Source organism: Bos grunniens, chromosome 6, assembly GCF_055505025.1.
Source record: "Bos grunniens cultivar Pamir isolate PY7600 chromosome 6, Bosgru_T2T1.0, whole genome shotgun sequence".
In the NCBI taxonomy this organism is placed as follows: Eukaryota; Metazoa; Chordata; class Mammalia; order Artiodactyla; family Bovidae; genus Bos; species Bos grunniens.
Window position 1 is genome coordinate 64,204,610 of NC_141170.1, and position 6,000 is coordinate 64,210,609.

Genomic DNA, 6,000 nt, shown 5'->3' on the forward strand with positions numbered 1-6,000 from the left:
TCATGTAAACAAAAAATCATTGGGATATTCTCAGGAACTCCAGTTGGTTCTCTCTCAAGAAGATTCCCAAGGCATCAACAACTTAGTAAACTTGCCATAGCTTACAAACTCCTTATTTTTAAAGGTTTCAAATACTGATTTCCTGTCACAGGCAAAATAAGGTTATCTTCAGAGAAAGATTTGTATTCACCTTACATATTAAACAGCATTTTCTCTTTTTGGAATGAATACTTTAAATAGACTTATTTTTGTTTAAGGAAGCACTTGTCAATTCTCTATTCCTTTCTTCAACTTAGGCTTTAGCTCTTAAAGAAGAGCTTAAACTTTTCACCATCACTTATCTGGAGTGATGTGGAGTGGAATGGAGAGATTTGACTTTCTTAGACTCCAGGCTTCCCTGGGTGATCATATGGTTAAGAATTTGCCTAGAATGCAGGAGACCTGATCCCTGAGTCAGGAAGATCTCATGGAGGATAGAATGGCAACCCATTCCAGTTTTCTTGCCTGGAGAATTCTGTGGACAGAGGAGCATGGCAAGCTCCGGTTCATGGGATTGCAAAGAGTCAGACATGATTCAGTGACTAACATTTTCACCTTCACTTTAGGCCCAAAGGGTAAAAGGCTGCTTATATTTCCATCAATGTCTTGGTTGATCTACACATGAAGAGAAGATGAGGGAGATGAGCTCTCTGCTATATATCAAGATTATTTGGTTTCCATTTCAGCCTTCATTAGTGTTACCTAAAATGAGCCTTTTTGTATACTGTATGCCTTTACCAATTCTCACCATCTAAAACATAATTAACAGAAAGTTAACTCATTATTGGATACCATATGCTGTGCTGAGCTTAGTCACTCAGTCATATCTGACTCTTTGTAACCCCATGGACTATAGCCCACCAGGCTCCTCTGTACAAAGCGATTCTCCAGGCAAGAATACTGGAAAGGGTTGCCACGCTCTCCTCCAGAGGATTTTCCCAACTGAGGTATTGAATGAAGGTCTCCTGCATTACAAGAGGATTCTTTACCATCTGAGCCACCAGGGAAGCCCATTGGATACCATGTACGTTCTAAATTTTAAAATATTTATGTCTTTATTACCTCATGAATTTTTTACATATTGTGCTTCAGTTCAGTCACTCGGTCGTGTCTGACTCTTTGTGACTCCATGAATTGCAGCATGCCAGGCCTCCCTGTCAATCACCAACTCCTGGAGTTCACCCAAACTCCTGTCCATCGAGTTGGTGATGCCATCCAGCCATCTCATCCTCTGTCGTCCCCTTCTCCTCCTGCCCCCAATTCCTCCCTCTTTTCCAATGAGTCAACTCTTCGAATGAGGTGGCCAAAGTACTGGAGCTTCAGCTTTAGCATCAGTCCTTCCAAAGAACACCCAGAACTGATCTCCTTTAGAATGGACTGGTTGGATCTCCTTGCAGTCCAAGGGACTCTCAAGAGTTTTCTCCAACACCACAGTTCAAAAGCATCAATTCTTCGGCGCTCAGCCTTCTTCACAGTCCAACTCTCACACCATACATGACCACCGGAAATACCATAGCCTTGACTAGATGGACCTTTGTTGGCAAAGTAATGTCTCTGCTTTTCAATATGCTATCTAGGTTGATCATAACTTTCCTTCCAAAGAGTAAGCGTCTTTTCATTTCATGCCTGGGGTCACCATCTGCAGTAATTTTGGAGCCCCCCCAAAAAGATAAAGTCTGACACTGTTTCCACTGTTTCCCCATCTATTTCCCATGAAGTGATGGGACCAGATGCCATGACCTTAGTTTTCTGAATATTGAGCTTTAAGCCAACTTTTTCACTCTCCTCTTTCTCTTTCATCAAGAGGCTCTTTAGTTCCTCTTCAGTTTCTGCCATCATGGTGGTATCATCTGCATACCTGAGGTTATTGATATTTTACCCAGGAATCTTGATTCCAGGTTGTGTTTCTTCCAGCCCAGTGTTTCTCATGATGTACTCTGCATATAAGTTAAATAAGTAAGGTGACAATATGCAGCCTTGACATATTCCTTTTCCTATTTGGAATCAGTCTATTGTTCCATGTCCAGTTCTAACTGTTGTTTCCTCACCTGCATACAGGCTTGTCAAGAGGCAGGTCAGGTGGTCTTCTATTCCCATCTCTTTCAGAATTTTCCACAGTTTATTGTGATCCACATGGTCAAAGGCTTTGGCATAGTCAATAAAGCAGAAATAGATGTTTTTCTGGAACTCTCTTGCTTTTTTGATGATCCAGCGGATGTAGGCAATTTGATCTCTGGTTCCTCTGCCTTTTTTAAAACCAACCTGAACATCTGGAAGTTCACGGTTCATGTATTGCTGAAGCCTGGCTTGGAGAATTTTGAGCATTACTTTACTAGTGTGTGAGATGAGTGCAATTGTGCGGTAGTTTGAGCATTCTTTGGCATTGCCTTTCTTTAGGATTGGAGTGAAAACTGACCTTTTCCAGTTCTGTGGCCACTGCCGAGTTTTCCAAATTTGCTGGCATATTGAGTGCAACACTTTCACAGCATCATCTTTCAGGATTTGAAATAGCTCCACTGGAATTCCATCACCTCCACTAGCTTTGTTCGTAGTTATGCTTTCTAAGGCCCACTTGACTTCTTATTCCAGGATGTCTGGCTCTAGATAAGTGATCATACCATCGTGATTATCTTGGTCATGAAGAGCTTTTCTTGTACAGTTCTGTGTATTCTTGCCAATACGGTGTAAGCACTATATTGTGCTTACATAATTTCAGAAACAAAGAAAACCTACTTGAGAAGTCAAATTACATTGTTCATTTTTGTATTTAAGAATATTGAGCAAATAATGTAGAGTTTAAGAAAGCACATGCCTTTAGAGGATCTTCACAAGTTAAAGAATTTTAATTTATCTGTATTATTAAGAAATTTTAAAGTTTTGGACAAAGTTTATAGTTGAACCAAATGATTTTCCCACTATGAAAAGTAATTTTAAATATTTAACTAAGAAATCCATGAAATTTTACTAGGAAGTATCTAACTTTTCTACTGGAGGGATGACCAGAGATATAAGGAAGCAATTCAAGTTGGAATATCTTCCCATTTGAATTCTTCTTTTTTTTTCTCTTTTTTCAATATGACTCTCAACACTGTTTTTTTTGTAAGTCCTCCAATATTTTTTTATAGTTTAGTATTTGTTTTATATTGGAATATAGTTAATTTACAATCTGTGTTAGCGTCAGGTGTATAGCAAAGTGGCTCAGTTTTATAACATATATGCATTCTTTTTTCAGGTTCTTTTACCCGATAGTTTATTACAAAATATTGAGTAGATGTCCACTTCTTTTTAGAAAACTGTTTAGAATGAAGAGCTTTCTAGTATTTTTTCCTTTCACATTTGTGAATATACTAATTATCAGTATGGAGATTTTCTCCAGATTTTATTTTACTCAGCTTTGTCATTAAGTATGATTAATATAATTGTTAACTAATGAAAATAATAATGATAATAATAATCTTAGATAGTTTAAGTTTAGTGTCCTATCTATGCCTTTCATATGTTAAAGTGTACCCCAAAGGACTGATAACAAATGTAAAAGAGCTGTATAATCCACTAAATAGTTAATTATTTAATTCTTGATAAAATGTTACAAATTGAAGTCTTACATTTACCTTGCAAAATTTTCACATTTTCTTGTTAGTTTTCTAATATGTTGACATTTATTTAAGTATACAGCCATAAAAACAAATATCTACTTATTTTTGTACCACTTACTACATGTTATACCTTCCCCACCACACACAAAATTGATAATGTAGGAAGTTCACAATCATATGTAGATAAGAAGGAATATTTAGGTTTTCTAAAAAGAAGGAATATTTAGGTTTTCTAAAAACTTTGCTTTTTAACAGACTTCAATCAAGATGTTTTTTGTAATGTCTGTGCTTTGCATCCAAAATGCACACTAAAATGAGATTCATTTTTCATTATATCAGTCATTTCAGAGCATAAAATTGCAGAATTAGCATCAGCATTAGTTCCACAATGTACTTTCCTCAGATTAAAAGTCAGCAAATTAATGTAAACAACACGATTGAATTCATTGGCAGTGATATTTTTGGCAACTCAGTCACTGTTAAAGAGTTATGCTAGAATTGTTTTCTCTTTATTAGCAGGCATGATGTAAGTGATGTGAGAAACAACTATGAAATTATAATCTGCATAATAGACAATTCTGAAGCAGTTATTTTTCCTGTTTGCATGTGCTTTTGAGAATGTGAAAATAAATTTAACATCCAACCATTCTTCATATGTTTCTCTGTACTAACTACGAATACCAAATGCTCATTTGTGATAGCAATAGAACTCAAGAAGAAACATAATCCAGAGATTTATGTAAGAAAATTTGATGGCATAATAAAATATTGTTTTTGTAAAGGAGCTCAACAGCCATTTGAGTAAACTTTCTGAATATTTAACAATCTGGCCAATGACATATTTTCTCAGCACTGAAAGTTTTGAGTTTTTGTAGTTAATTTGACTATTCATTATAATTACACTCTGAAATTTACAGGTTATGTATCTTAAAAAACTCTCTAATTTTGATTCTGTCAAAGTAGAATCACATTAAGATTGCATAATTCATATAGTAGGTAAGCTGACGAAGTATCAAAAACATTAAATAGATATATGATAAGAACAATGAAGTGCTCTTATAGAAACTAGGCCATATTTGATATTTACATATTTAATTTGTGTATTAAGGAAAATATATAGAGAAATAAATGAAAAAAAATGAAATCTATTATATTTTAAATACCATGGAACACTGAATTTCAAACATGTGAACCTATGATCATTTCACTATACAGTTTAAATATACCTAGGTGTAATGCACTTGAAAGTGAAAGTCACTCCATCATGTCCAACTCTTTGGGAATCTCTTGGAATTCTCCAGGCTAGAATATTGAAATGGGTAGCCTTTCCCTTCTCCAGGGGGTCTTCCAGACCCAGGGATAGAACCCAGGTCACCCACATTGCAGGAGGATTCTTTACCAGCTGAGTCACAAGGGAAGCCTGTGACTTAATGATGTTAATAAAAACATCATTAAAAACACTTAATGATGTTAATAAAAGTAGATTACACTTGGAAGTCTCTTTTGGTAGATATCATTTGCACTGAAAATTCATTTGAGAGTAAAACCATCAAAAATTGTACAAGTATTTTCTGAATCCACACATTGGAAAAGAAAAATTTTCCTAAGAGTTACTTCAAATACAAGTGATAGGATGACATAAGGGAATAATTAAAGGCATTGTAAAATAAAATTTGATGTATAATTTATTATGAGGATAAATTTTTCTAGAAAGATAAAAATATGGAGGCTGAAATACTGTTAAAATCATGTTACCAATAATCCTCCATCCTCACTTCAGCAGAAAATGTAACTAGATGTTTCTTGGAACTCTGTAATGGTCAACATTCACTTAAAAGAAAGTCCACAGACTTCTGGAAAGACAATGTAAATTTTGACAAAAAAATGCAGTCAATAATTAAACTCTACTAAAGAATCTGATTTACCTTATTCAGATACTAGTACCAGAAACCAACTGTAAGCTAATGTATATTCTGTCATATGCAATCTCTTCTGCTCTTAAGGTCTCCTCATTTCAATAAGATTTGTACACTTGGACATTTTATGTCACCCTGCTGTGCCTGCATGCGTGTGTGTGAGCTTGTGTTCAGTTTCACCCAATGCATATTTTATCTGAAATGCAGTAAATACAGAATGTGAAAAAAAGTTCAGAATAATAGAAGGGACTTCTTCATCTCTTTTTCCCAGAAGATGAACCATTTTGTGACTCCCTGATGTATAAGAACAATCAACAGGATCTGAGCTACAAAATAGCTTTCATATACTTACATTACCAGTATGACAGGAAACTTACATAAATAATTTCTAGTTTAATCACTACAATTTTAAAATAAACATCATTATCTTCATTTTACACTGGGAAATT